Source organism: Misgurnus anguillicaudatus, chromosome 21 (assembly GCF_027580225.2).
Source record: "Misgurnus anguillicaudatus chromosome 21, ASM2758022v2, whole genome shotgun sequence".
NCBI lineage: Eukaryota > Metazoa > Chordata > Actinopteri > Cypriniformes > Cobitidae > Misgurnus > Misgurnus anguillicaudatus.
This window is the reverse complement of record NC_073357.2, coordinates 49,396,326-49,411,463: the sequence shown is the minus strand read 5'-3', so window position 1 is coordinate 49,411,463 and position 15,138 is coordinate 49,396,326. Positions and strand designations below refer to the sequence as shown.

At 38.2% G+C, this 15,138-nt stretch overlaps 1 protein-coding gene across 1 annotated transcript in view; it reads left to right on the top strand.

Annotated features, from left to right (window-relative positions):
* Positions 1 to 5,288: 5,288 nt before the first annotated feature.
* The window catches only part of slc8a4b (solute carrier family 8 member 4b), a 63,126-nt gene continuing 53,276 nt past the window's right edge, over positions 5,289 to 15,138 (top strand). The window contains exons 1-2 of the mRNA XM_055211683.2: positions 5,289 to 5,723; positions 6,156 to 6,369. The gene's annotated coding sequence lies outside the window, so the exon portion shown is untranslated. The remainder of the gene's footprint in view (positions 5,724 to 6,155; positions 6,370 to 15,138) is intronic.

Below are 15,138 nucleotides of genomic sequence, written 5' to 3'. Positions count from 1 at the left end.
TTTTTAGGTGTGTCCTTTAAAATGCAAATGAGTTGATCTCTGCACTAAATGGCAGTGCTGTGGATAGTGCAGATTAAGGGGTGGTATTATTATCCCCTTCTGACATCACAAGGGGAGAGCTATTTTTCACATGCTTGAAAAGAATGGTTTACTAAAAACTAAGTTACTGTGTTGTTTTTTGTCACATTTTATAGGTTGATAGAACACTGGGGACCCAATTATAGCACTTAAAGAGATAGTTCACACAAAAAATTTAAATTATGTCATAATTTAAAGGCCCTCTAAGCAAATCCGTGTGACGTTACTTTTTGTTGATGTTTGAACGGTTTTCAAACAAACGGAGCTTAGCTCACTCCTCCCCCTCCCCCTCCCTTCCGTGCTTTCATGAACGCGCCCTACCCCCACCCCCAAATCCTTTTTGGCGTTTATTGGCTGGAACACTTTGTTATCGTTTCTGGTGGTAGGTTTGGCCACTTTGTTTTTATTGCAGTTTGTGGAGCCTAGGCTGTCTACAGAGATCGCGTTCCAACAGGTTTTCTCATAGTTTTTGTCTAACTCCATTGACTTGTAATAGATGTGCTGTGAGGTACGGTATTACTCCGCTGCTGGGAACGTTGTATGTATTCTTGCAATTGGCAAAGGTGGAATATCGCCACCAACTGGGCTGGAGTGTCTATTATTCAAGCTCTCAACGGAAGAATGTACGGATGTGAGGCGTTTGGAAAAATAGGTCCACAAGTTTACAACGAATGGTAAAACAGCTGTTGGAAAGCATCTTTTGCAGCGATTTTTGTGTGAGCATTTCAGTGAACCCCCCTTGACCACTCGGTGAGTTTCACGTCTTTGTAAACGAAAGTTTAATGCATTTTAGGAAGGATTGTTCCAGTGCACCTATGCAGCCATTGTAGAGGTGGGAGGTGATAGGACAAACACAGGACAATTCTCAGGCCAGCATGATATGTCCAAATTTCAGTCAAAACCGTTCTATTTCATCATAAACAATTTGAAAACAGGGCTTTAAGTGTAAAATACCGAACTTGTCCTTTAATCACTCTCATGCTGTTACAAACCTGTATAAATGTCTTTGTTCTGATGAACACAAAGGAAGAGATTTTGAGAAATGTTTGTAACCATACCGTTCACTCACCCCATTTACTTCATGTACTTTATTTACTTCACCCCATCCCACAGTATTCTTTTTCCTACTATGGAAGTGAATGGGGTCCACAAACAGTTTGGTTACAAACATTTCTCAAAATATCTTCCTTTGTGTTCATCAGAACTTCACAAGTTCACACTTACAAATAAGTGGGATAGATAAAATTTGTAAATGCATTTGCCGTGCTGTCCGGGGAGAGGGCTCGGAGCTCGGAAATGGGCCCGAATGCAGAGTCCCCCCCCCCCCCAGTAACTTGGTGAGTGAGAGGAGTTGGTGTGGTGGAGGGATTCTGAAGACTGTAGAGAATCCTTAGGTGAGTTTGACTGTGATTATATATATGGGCTTGCCTACATAATGATTGGGTAGATTTGTCGCTTACTGATTGTAGACAGCTAAAACATCATAAAGAAATGTATGTGGTTTTGTAACAACATAAGAGTGAGTAAATGATGACATTTTGAAATTTACCCCATTTGTCACTTCTGTCTCATCATGTGACAAGTTGTTACATCATTTAAATCACTGCAAGATTGTTCTGCAAAAAGATGCAGGCCACATTAAAACAAACAAACAAGCAACACTGCTTTGCAAACAGTCAATACTTCACTACTACCACGTATAATGTAGTTTTTTCTGTCTCCACGCCTGCCGAATGCACACAGTCATCATGTTTAACATGACCTGGTTTGTGCACTGTATAAACCTCGGTATATTTAGGTTGTCAGTAACAGCATATGCTTATTTTATTATATGTTTAAACTCCGTGTAACTACAGGCTTAGGCTGCTGTGGTTTTCTAGTGGTTCTGGCTAGCATAGGGTGGCATATGCCTCCCTCTGTGATGTGCCTGCAGTCTGTGGTTGAACTCAAGGCTCTCAGGGTTCCCTGCTTTTAGACACATGTAATTATCAGACGTTTATATATATATCTGCACCCTGCCTCGCCCTTTTATGGAGGGTACCTTTTAACTGTGATATTTCTAGCATCTGTGGCAGCTAATCCACCCATCTGTGAAATAGTCTTGCAGCTGAAAACCCTGTACTGCATAAAAGTGCCATTTAATCGTATTTTAAGATTATGTTTGGAAATGTGTTATTCAGATTTTAAGGATACTTTTGAATCTTCAATTTGTACATTTCTGTTTGCCTGTCGAGGCTTCAGACAGACATAGAGCAAGCTCACAACCTGCCATGTTTTACAGCACAGTCTTGTCTGGAATGGTCAGGTGAAGAAGTCTGAATGTGATTTGAACTGTCAGCCTTTCAGGGCATAAAGCCCAAACTCTTCGAGCTATTCTGAGCCCTGCCTATACAAACAGCCTTTACGATTTGAACTAAATCTCAGGCACCCCTACTTACAGTATAGCACTCTAGGAGATCTACCACAGATCCCATTTTGCTCTCCCTCCCTGTCTATCCCTGCCATTATCTAGCCTCTCTTTCCAATTTCCGATCTCTCCTCCTTCACTGTAAACTTTAATGTGGTCACGGCACTATATATGTATGCTCTGTGCGACAGGGCTTAGGCTGTAATCACAAACAGCAGTGATGAACATTGCTGGCTTCTGGCATCTTTAATCTCTTCCCCATATCCAGTTGATTATGGACCACCAAGCTCTAATGCTTCATGTGGACTAGATGATTTCTTCTATCTCTGAAATTCAGCGGTGTGTCTTTGAGATAAGGATGACGAAAACAGTTCCATTCTAGGAATTCTGGAAAATGGAATGGAAAGATTACACAATGCCTTGGGATATGGATGTGTATTAGGTTCACACACACACACATATATATAGAGAGAGATATTAAACCAATAATGAGAATCCAAGCACTGATATTTTGAAATTAGAAATCAAATCACTTGAGAGGGCAATTAAATATTTAATAAGTGTTTCTGCATTCCAGTGAACCCTTACTCGGTTCCAATGCAAGTGTCTGAATATTTCAGACAGGCAGATCCATAAACACCAGAAGTGGTTTGCATGTGTAGCAGTAGATGAGCCATTTATCTTAAAACATGGTTTACAATTAAAAAGACAAATCAGCAAAACCTAATCTTACTCTCAGGTTTGGGACCTGTCGATTCACGATTTTATATTTCCTTTGGTGTGTTTGTATACGTGTTAATGATATCCAAAAGGTGCAAACCCCAAAGTAAACGATGAGGCGAGTTATCGTCTCCAACATAAATCTCTTTTCTTGGACTACAACAAACACACGGATTGTAGGCAACAGTTTACTTCCTGGGATTGGTGATGTGTAGATAAGACCGACATTCCTTCCGCTTCGGACTCACAGCCTGTAAGTTAAAGGAGTAGTCCATTTTCTTAAAAAAAAATCCAGATAATTTACTCACCACCATGTCATCCAAAATGTTGATGTCTTTCTTTGTTCAGTCGAGAAGAAATTATGTTTTTTGAGGAAAACATTCCAGGATTTTTCTCATTTTAATGGACTTTAATGGACCACGACACTTAACACTTAACAGTTTTTTTCAACTGAGTTTCAAAATGATCCCAAACGAGGCACAAGGGTCCCATCCAGCGAAACGACTGTCACCTTTCACAAGAAAAATAAAAATATGCACTTTTAAAACACAACTTCTCGTCTATCTCCGGTCCTGTGATGTGCCAGCGCAACCTCTCGCAATACGTCATCACGTCAAGAGGTCACTGACGAATGCGAAACTACGCCGCATGGTTTACAAGTGAAAGAGGACCGTTCTGACGTTCTTGTATGTCGAATGATACTAATTAATGTCTTTGTGTCAGTCAGTTTATTGTTTAAAATGGTCCGCAAATGTGCGTTTCATGTATGTAACACATGACCTTTCTCCGTCACTACGCAATTACGTGAAGGCGCGCTGGTGCTTCACAAGACTGAAGATAGACGAGAAGTTGTGGTTCAAAATATTTTATTTTTCTTGTTAAAAATAACAATTATTTCGCTAGATAAGACCCTTATGCCTCGTTTGGGATCGTTTAGAGTCCTTTGAAATTCTGTTGAAATAAACTGAAAAAAACTGTTACGTGTTAAGTGTTCCATTAAAGTCCATTAAAATGAGAAAAATCCTGGAATGTGTTCCTCAAAGAACATAATTTCTTCTTGACTGAACAAAGAACGACATCAACATTTTGAATGACATGGTGGTGTGTAAATTATCTGGATTTTTTTTAAGAAAATGGACTAATCCTTTAACTCCTGTTAGCATTGCATTGTGACCGAGTCTTTAAAACATGGTAAGGAGCGTCACATTTCCGGCTGACATCAGAGGTTTTCAGACCAATCACAATTTACAGATTAACTGGCCAATCAGAGCTTTTCAAATATGTGCGTTTCAGGGAGAGAGTGAGATCTGGAGCTACAAAAATGTACGGTACGTGGAAAATAATGTGCATAAACCACGCAAACACATTGTATTATACCAAATACACAAAATAACGTTGTTTTTATCAATGAAATAGTTGCTCTTTAAGATTATGCAGATCAATGGCCATTACCAAATCAATATGAGTGACAACTAATCTGAAAATTAGAGGATGTGACTGCAATAACATCTTGGTAATTAAGACCCTAAATAGAAAAAAAAAACATTAAAAAGAATACATTTATGCATAAGCCAGATATATTCATATATATTCAAAGTGAGAGTATTTTAGCTACACATTTTTAATCAGTATGTATTCCCTTGGAATCAAACCCACAGCCTTTTTATAGTTAAAGCAATGCTTTGAGTTACAGGAACAATAAAACTTGGAAACTTTAAGCAGATCATGTTGATTTATGTTGATTATTTTATGGAAAGATTTTAAAGATTTATACAACGGTGTTTGAAACAACCCAGCATTTGGGAAACAAATTTGCATATGAAATACATAAAAAGGAAACAAAACGAGGTTGATAAATTTCTTGTGTATTAAACACGTCATATAAATAGGTAACATAACAGCTGCTGAATAACTGAATATTTTCCTCAACACAAAACATTTGTGTAATTTAAAGAAGATTATTCACACATTAATTGCACCAGTCGTCATCTTACCTTATTATAACGTAAAAGGGTTTGGCTGCCTGCTTGAAAATGATGTAGACCGTGGAATGTGTGTTCCACTCCGCCCTCCCCTCCCCCCTATCTCTCTACACACAGCAGCGCGGATGCTGATGCTGATGCGAGTAGCTCCTCTCCATTCCGACTCTCACATCCTGAGCGACGACACCCACCGTCATCCGCTCCTCTTATTCTTTTCATTCAACTTAAGACATTAAGTCAGTGGATATATAACAAGATGTCGTTTACCACTCACGAGAGGGATTTGGCAAAATGCTAACGAGGACGTGGACATAAATCAGTTTCATCTCAGCTTAAGAGGAAGAGAGTCGATTTCATTCCTTAACAATCCTGCCAGCTCAAATCAGTGCCAAACGGGACCTAACATTATAAAGTGGCGGATGAAGAGCACGTTATTTACAGACACCTTTATTACAAGACCTGGAAATGACTGCGTAAAATCCACAATTGTCAACAAGAAAGAAAACGATCTTCAAGTCCTGCTTTAAATTGGAAAGGTCAGTCAACTTAAGATGAAGTCTGTCAAGTTGCTGTTTTATATTAATCTGGTGTCATTATAAATGGGCACAGTCGACGTGACATTTGCAGCCATACAAAATTGGAGAGCGTTAGGTTAAAGATGAGTAAAAGTTAAATGCTGCTCAGTCAGTCGTGTCATCCACGCGTAACACACGCCGTGTCGGGTTTGGTACGTTGCTGGTTGTTTCGTGTGTCACATGCTTCTGCATTGGTTGGAATGTGTACACGTTTAGTTTTGAGCGTATACGATAGCCTTTAGTAAAAATACAAAACACCCAGCTAACGGAAAAATTTGTATTTAAAGCGCGCGCACGCTGATCGGTAGCGCAGGCAGCTACTGTAGCAGCAACATGATCGTCTTCAATCTAGCCGGGGTATTAGGGTGATTAAGTTGTTTATTTGTGTTACAGTGGAGTCATTGTCAGCTCACCCTTGTACTGAAAAGCTTGCGGTGTGTGAGGAAACGATTTGACCGCCACTACTCGCGCGCGCTGGGGAAACAGAGATCAGAGACATGACCGACTAACGCCATCGACAAACAACACCACACACACCGGTTGATAAACCGCACCGATCCCCATCATCCCCCTCGAGCGACCACCTGTTTCTTGCCAAGACCAACCGGTAGGTGCTTTAATGATTTGATTAAACATAATGCATGTCTCAAATGATTTTTACATTTGCATATTGCTTAACAGTAACAGTTTGAAAGATTACCTGCTGAAACAGTCATGAACTGACATAGTGATGAAAAATGCATATCTTGAATGCACTGTAAGGATAAACGCTTCTGCCTAACACAGAATAGATCCATAATCTATTTATGAAACTCCATCAACATGTGTTGTTCAGTCTTCACACAGTTTTTATTTATAGCTACTGGTTGATCTCAACCTGCTTGTCTTAAAGGTCTCTGCATTGTCCAACATTTGAACTTACAATAAAATATTCTAGGGTTTGGCATAACTAGAAATATTCATTTCTTATACAATTGTAGTTTTTTCCTCTTATTTCAAATAATTTCAAGACATCTTTGTTTGTTGAGGCGGACCCCTGCCCTGTTTGAGATACACTGACATACCTATAGACCCTCTCCATTGCTCACCACTGGAGCGTCTCTCATTCAGATGATGCTCTTGCAATCCACTGGCACTGCACAAAACATATCCGAAGCCGTGTTACGCAATTGGTTATGCTGGTCATGATATAGTTAGACAAACACAACATGTGTGCGTTATCAGGGCTTGGTTTGTGCGGAGCAAATCCATTTTAGATGATAGATTATAGAGGAGTGGAAAAAAACAACCTGTGTCATGTCTCAGTTCTACAGAATAAAACCAGATTTTTTTGTTGTGAGTATTAAAGTTATAAGAATGAGAATAGAAAATAATTGCTCTGTCATTATTAAAATTGTCTTACTTAAAAAGGCGTTATTAGTCATAGAAAATTGTCGAGATGTGATACATACCAGTATGCCATCAACAATTTACAAACAAAATGATTTTGTTAGCTCATCCACAGGCAGAGATGCTGTTTAGTAAGCAATTATACTGCCAAATACCCTTCTGCATTAGCCTTTAGTGCAAGTTCCCATTGTTGAATGAGTGTGTGTGTGTGTGTGTGTGTGTTTTAGCTCTTAAGCATTTTAAATGGGTAATTTACAGTATCACAAAAATCAATTCAAAACCCCTGATGGATCAAAAATAGAGTATGTGGCTTTTACTACGTCTTTAAACTTTGAGGCCATAAGTACTGTTGACTAAATAAATGTTTTTATATGTGACAACACTTGTTTGCCCATAAACACATTTTTGTCCAATGAACTGCTCTCTAGAACAAGAATGTCCTGATGTAGCCATGTTGAGGGATGGCGGCCGAGGTGTTTAGCTGCCCTCCAGCTAAACCACCAATGCCCCCCATACTAGACATACTGACTATAGCAAAATATTTTTGCTATACAGTTTCTCCATGAACTCTTTTATTTATTTGAGTATGGGCAAGATTTCTCTGGGTCTGGTCAAATTTTTATTAATATGACGAGTAAGTGTGCCAGGAAGCATGTCTTATTTGACCTCCGGGATAAGAGTGGTTGAGTGAACAAGGTTATTAAAATAGATGAGTTGAGGAAATTGAGATTTTTGAGAGGTGCTAACATTATGGATTGTCAAAACTAACACTGTCATTATTTCCTGTCACCTATTTCTCCAAGGAGCGTAAGCAGCAGGCTAGGTCTGGTAGCAAGCATACACCATAACTGTGCTACTGAATTCTGTGTTTATAATAGAAACAGGAAGCACTTAAGTTTACTCAAGTTTATGATCCTTTTTTAAAATGCTCAGCACTCTCTTACTCTTAGTGGTGGCATCATATTTTAAAGCATGTCTCCATTATAGTTACGACATGGCAATGAATCCAAAAGGGCAGACCAGGATAAACAGATCAGATCAGAAATAGGCAAGTTTGCATCTTTTAATATATATATTTTTTGCATGTTTGTCACACTTTAATGTTTCAGATCATTAAATAAATTTAAATATTTATCAAAGATAACACAAGTAAACACAACATGCAGTTTTTAAATGAATGTTTTTAATATGAAAGGAAAATAAAATCCAAACACACATGGCCCTGTGTGAAAAAGTGCTTGTCATCCAACCCCCAGTAAAAGAAAACAACTTGAAGGGACATTCAACTTTTTTTGAAAATATGCTAATTTTCCAGCTCTCCTAGAGTTAAACATTTGATTTTTACCGTTTTGGAATCCATTCAGCTAATCTCCGAGTTTGGCGCTACCACTTTTAGCATAGTTTAGCATAATCCATTGAATCTGATTAGACCATTAGCATCATCCTAAAAAATAACCAAGGAGTTTGGATATTTTCCTATTTAAAACTTGACCCTTCTGTAGTTACATTGTGTACTAAGACCGACAGAAAATAAAAGTTGTGATTTTCTAGGCAGATATGGCTAGGAGGACTATACTCTCATCCTGGCGTAATAATCAGGGACTTTGCTGATGAAACATGGCTGCAGGAGGCCGAATGATATTACGCAGCAGCAGAAAATAATCCCCTTAGCAACTTTTAATGGAAGGGGACTATTTTCGTGCAGTGCGTAATATCACTACGCATTGGTTTTTGTGTGATGGTGCATAGCAGTGCAACTTTAAATCGGTTGCATTTATCCTAGTTTTGACATAAGTCAGTGGTTTGTCTGTTTACTGATGTCTGCCTCGTGTGAGAGGTTATAGTATGACAGATAAAATAATGGATTAAGGAGGGGTGGATAGAGTGAGGGATGATTTCTGATTATATGAGAAAGCCAGAAGGTCTCTCCCATGTCAGCTTATAAAAGTGATGAGAAATACAGAAGAAGCAGTAAAGTGAGACTGAGAGGTGTTAGAAAGATATCTATGTGAGGATGTGTTAGACACTGAGAAAATGGGGTAAAGCATGTTGCCTTATTTAGGTTGGATTTCTCTCAGGCTCTTGATGTTAGACGCAACTCTCACACACTCTTGAGAGCATTTCGTTTTTTGAATTGAGGGCATACATCTCTCTGACAACTCTTAAACAGCACCAACACAGACCACTGAGACTGTGGAGTCTACTTATAGAAATCTTTCGAAAGAGCATTTGTCAAGAGCATTTCTAGAACCCCTTTTGTTTGCTTTTTCATGTTGCTTTATATAAACTGCACTTTTATACAGCCAGATGCCACCCGTCACACCGGCAGATGTTGTTTTTGCATCCTTTAATTCATCATAATGAAACAAGACCCTTCATCAAATAAATTGATGTAAGATCAATGTAACGTCTTCTGTCACTTACAAGCATATAGAAATAGTAAGTGAGATAAATATTTTGTCAAATTACCTCATTAGTGTCATTGTTATACATTGAAGTATTTGAAATAGAAGAGATATGTGACCCTGCTTGAAAACCCAGATAAAGTATTTTTTTTTTGTGATTTACTGGTTTCTAAATTATCCTTTCTGTGTTCAAGGTCATGTCAAAGATTGAAGTCAATGTGAAATCAAACTTTGATGCTCCTAATCTCAAAATGAGATTGAAACTTTAGTCTAGATTACACAGACAGGGTAATATACACTCACCTAAAGGATTATTATGAACACCTGTTTAATTTCTCATTAATGCAATTATCTAATCAACCAATCACATGGCAGTTGCTTCAATGCATTTAGGGGTGTGGTCCTGGTCAAGACAATCTCCTGAATTCCAAACTGAATGTCAGAATGGGAAAGAAAGGTGATTTAAGCAATTTTGAGTGTGGCATGGTTGTTGGTGCCAGGCGGGCCGGTCTGAGTATTTCACAGTCTGCTCAGTTACTGGGATTTTCGTGCACAACCATTTCTAGGGTTTACAAAGAATGGTGTGAAAAGGGAAAAGCATCCAGTATGCGGAAGTCCTGTACTTGAAAATGCCTTGTTGATGTTAGAGGTCAGAGGAGAATGGGTCGACTGATTCAAGCTTATAGAAGAGCAACTTAAATAACCACTCGTTACTACCGAGGTATGCAGCAAAGCATTTGTGAAGCCACAACACGCACAACCTTGAGGCGGATGGGCTACAAAAGCAAAAGACCCCATCAGGGACCACTCATCTCCACTACAAATAGGAAAAAGAGGCTACAATTTGCACGAGCTCACCAAAATTGGACCGTTGAAGACTGGAAAAATGTCGCCTGGTCTAATGAGTCTCGATTTCTGTTGAGACATTCAGATGGTAGAGTCAGAATTTGGCGTAAACAGTATGATAACATGGATCCATCATGCCTTGTTACCACTGTGCAGGCTGCTGGTGGTGGTGTAATTGTGTGGGGGATGTTTTCTTGGCACACTTTAGGCCCCTTAGTGCCAGTTGCGCATCATTTAAATGCCACGGCCTACCTGAGCATTATTTCTGAGCATGTCCATCCCTTTATGACCACCATGTATCCATTCTTTGATGGCTACTTCCAGCAGGGTAATGCACCATGTTACGAAGCTCGAATCATTTCAAATTGGTTTCTTGAAGATGACAATAAGTTCACTGCACTAAAATGCCCCCCACAGTCACCAGATCTCAACCCAATAGAGCATCTTTGGGATGTGGTGGAATGGGAGCTTCGTGTCCTGGATGTGCATCCCACAAATCTCCATCAACCACAAGATGCTATCCTATCAATATGGGCCAACATTTCTAAAGAATGCTTTCAGTTCCTTGTTGACTCAATGCCATGTAGAATTAAGGCAGTTCTGAAGGCAAAAGGGGGTCAAACACATTATTAGTATGGTGTTCCTAATAATCCTTTAGGTGAGTGTATACTGTGTATTAAAGGATGTGTGGAGAAGTCATTTTAGGTGATGCTATGGGTTCAGACTATGCAGCCTCTGTCCTCTTGAGGACATTATTTTTCTGACACTAGCAAGCTGTGACTCTGGCACTTTAACTCAGCATGCAGGCAACCACGTGAAACCGCTGAGATGCAAACTGCTTATGGCTAGATGCCACTTTGCAATCCATGTGTGTGTGTATGAGTGAAGTATATCATCCTACTGTTTGCTAATGTCACACTGACTGTGTGGCTGACGATGCTCAGCATGGCAAAGGGTTTCTTTGCTTCAGTGCTTCAGGAACTATCTAGGAATCATCCAACAGTGATGACAGTTCAGGCGCTTTTATTCACAGAGCTGTAAAGCCTCACAGAGCTCAGAGGGTTTTTTTTGGAACGGAGATAATCTTGTTTCTATCGAAAAGTTTTGAAAGTTAATCTAAAGTGACAGAGTTTTGAAACTAAGACTTCTTCCCACCTTCCCCGCTGGTTTCTGAATGAGCTCATTAATATTTTTAGATTTTGTTAATGGCTTTTTTATTTACTGTCTTGTGATTAATATAAACGATACATTTTGGCATTATGTTAGCATATAATTAATTACAGTATGCAATCAGAATATGCTTATTGATCATTGTTGTTGCTAGCTAGATTTTTCTTACTGTTTATTGTTATAAACAGATATACAGTACTGTGCAAAAGTCTTAGGCCTCCATAAACCTAAATAACCTAAATAAAATTAAATCCTAATTTAAAATTTTTACTTCATTCTGCTCAAAAACACTCAAGATGTGTTTAGTGCCAAGAGAGGTCACACTAAACACAGACGATGCCTAAAGAAGACATTTAGTCCTGAAAATGTAATTTTTTATTTCCTGTATTTTCTGTTTGTATCTTAAAGAATAATTCCAGTATTTAACACTTTGACTCTTATTTCTGGTTTGTTTTGGATGAACTACAGTGATGGACACTGAAATTTTGACAATGTCATGTCTTGACTTTTTGACTTGTTTAGAAGCGTCTCTTGACTGCTTCAGAATGGAAGTCAAGGGCCATGCACAAACATGTCATTAAAACAACACTTAACGTTCATTTTCAAAACTGTGCTACTCACCGAGTGGTACGTGGTGTTCGTTGATGATTAAAAACAAATATATCGGCGGCGCAATGTATGATTTCAATCTATGTTATTTGCTATAATGGATCTATTTTTTCAGATACCTCACAACCGCGTATATACTTCTGATCTATATTTGAGTCTTACAAAATGCCAAATAAAACACAACTGAAACTGTATTTCGCTACACTACTTGTTTTTATTCATCATCGAACACCACGTACCACTCGGTGAGTAGTACAGTTTTGAAAATGAACGTTAAGCGTTGTTTTAATGACATGTTTGTGCATGGCCCTTGACTTCCATTCTGAAGCGGTCAAGAGACGCTTCTAAACGAGTCAAAAACTCAAGACACGACCCATTGTCAAAATTTCTGTGTCCATCACTGTAGTTTATCCAAAACAAACCAGAAATGAGACTCAAAGTTTTAAATACCGGAATTATCCTTTAATAAAATAGATATAGATAGATAGAAAAATAAAAATGAATGGACATTAATACTTCTAAAACAAGAAGTCTGGTGGTGGTGGCCTAAGACTTTTGCACAGTACTGTACATTAGAAAAAACCTATTTACATCATAAATAATAAATAAGATTTGACTGCCATGGACTGTGTATAGCGTCAATTCACAGTGACGGTTTATCTCATAAATATTTATTATGGCATGCTGACATTTCTAGGTAGTCTTCCAGACCTGCTCACTCACGTAAACTACTAAATATTTATAAGACAAACTCATTTAAAGTTTCCTTTTTTTTACACTTTGGGCTTGTGTACCCCACTGCTAAATGGCATTCAAACATCTGACAGGGAATGTTTTGTAAATGTTTTTCAAATAAGCAATAAAGTTAAGGGTGTAACTTGTAGAAAGCTCTCTTTACAAAAATGCTATATAATATACATAATTATATTATTAATGATGTATAAAGACCTTCAGAGTAAACTGTATTTTTTTATTACCTTAGAATGAGCCGTTTTCATCTATATACACCGCGGGTCTCCTTACATGGAAGTCGCCATTTTACGCCGGCATGTTTTTACAGTAGCCCAAAACAGACAAACTGCTCAATAGAGCATGTTTTGTCACTACATTGTCTCATATACTGACATTTGTTTGATGCTAGTTTGTCATGTGCTGGATAACGTAGCTTCTGTGTTTTGAAAGGGAGGGGTGAACTGTGGGATGCAATTCACAATCTTACTGCTACATGCTGATAAAAAACTACACATTGGACCTTTAAAGTCACAATGAAATTGAAATTAAAAACTATTTTTGGAAAATTGTGGAATTATTTTTACAGATTTTTTCTAAAATTCTTCGTTATCTTTAATCAAAAATACAAATCTCTTCCCCTCCTTAAAATGATATCTCTTTACGGGTATGGCGTGTGGGTGGTGCCTAGTGAAAGATCGCAGCGATTAGCAAATAGCAACATGACCCATCTTCCAACGATCCAATCAAATCTCGATGAACGAGCCCATTTTTTTTTTTTCATTTTAGAAGTCGTTTCACTTGGATATACATCACAGTGGGAAAAATCGCTACTTGCGTTTCATTGTGACTTTACATTGTTATAAAATATTTAAAAAAAAATACACAGACATCTATGTGCATTATTCAGGTTATATCAAAACTAGAGATGTACATGTGTGTGCAATTGACAGATTGGATACCTCCATGCTAGGTGCGCAAAGAGCTTAGTCACAGACAAATAGCTTTCTTCCAAAACCTATAGTAACCTCTCTCGCTGATAAATACATAGGCAGCATCCTGCTGTCAGGGAACGTAATGGAATAGTGACCGATTGGCAAGGGTTCAGGCTCCACATACTGTAATTCCCAAGCTTCCCATAAATTTCAGTAGTTCAACAGTAGCACGTTGGTGAGATATATTTTAATAAGCTTAAAAATGCACTCACAGTAATATTGGGTAAAATAATCAATTTTAATTAAGCTGGACTGATTTTTATGGATATTTTATTTTTCACTATTGAATGAAATGTACTCTACTGTGGTCTCTTGCCAACATCCTGGATTTATTTCTCAATGATCTTGTCACATTTGGCTTGCATTTCCCATAATGAATATAATATCTTACAATTCTCTGACCCTGTAGCACACTATAGGAACTATATTTTATGGCGTAATAGCACTTTTAGGAGTACTTCAACTCGGCGCAGTAACACCCTCCCTCTCCCATTATGAGAGTGAGAAGGGGAGCGGACTTTTCAGGCGAGTCCAAGTACTCCCAAAAGTGCTATTACGCCATAAAATATAGTTCCTCTTTTAAATCCGCTTAGAAAAGCGCTACGTTTTATTTTGTACCACCAAACTTGCTCGTATAACTACTCGTCTTAAATAGGAAAAACGTTGATGTGTTTGGACACTTCTAACTTTATCTCTAAATGGTACCATTGAATGAATGGGGCTAAGCTAAATGCTATCGAAGCGTTGCAGCGCGCTCCAGCGCTTACGTGCACGCACACAGATGATAGAGGGATGTATCAACAATTCTTAGTTAAGGTAATAACATATTTTAATATTGAAAATGAGTAGACTATTCCTTTAAGACGAAATAACATATATAAGTCACAGTAGACTATACGTTGCGTTTATTTAGAAAATTATTTCACAAAATCCAAGCCGAAGAAAATAAATTTAATCTGGAAAGGCAAAATATTCAACTAAACAATAGCAGACAGAACAGCAGACTGAATAGATGTCTGTACGTTAAAGTAATATTATCAGTTATTTAAACGATAAACCATAGCATACAGAACTTACCTGGAAGTTTGAATAGGCTAAATTAACCGAAAAAGCCAACTAGCGTGAAGTTCGCATACTCGTCATTCCACTTTACTGAATCCATTGAATTACATAAATACAGACACATCATATGGCGTACACTCGCGGCTGTAGACGGTAATGTTGTCTCTTGCC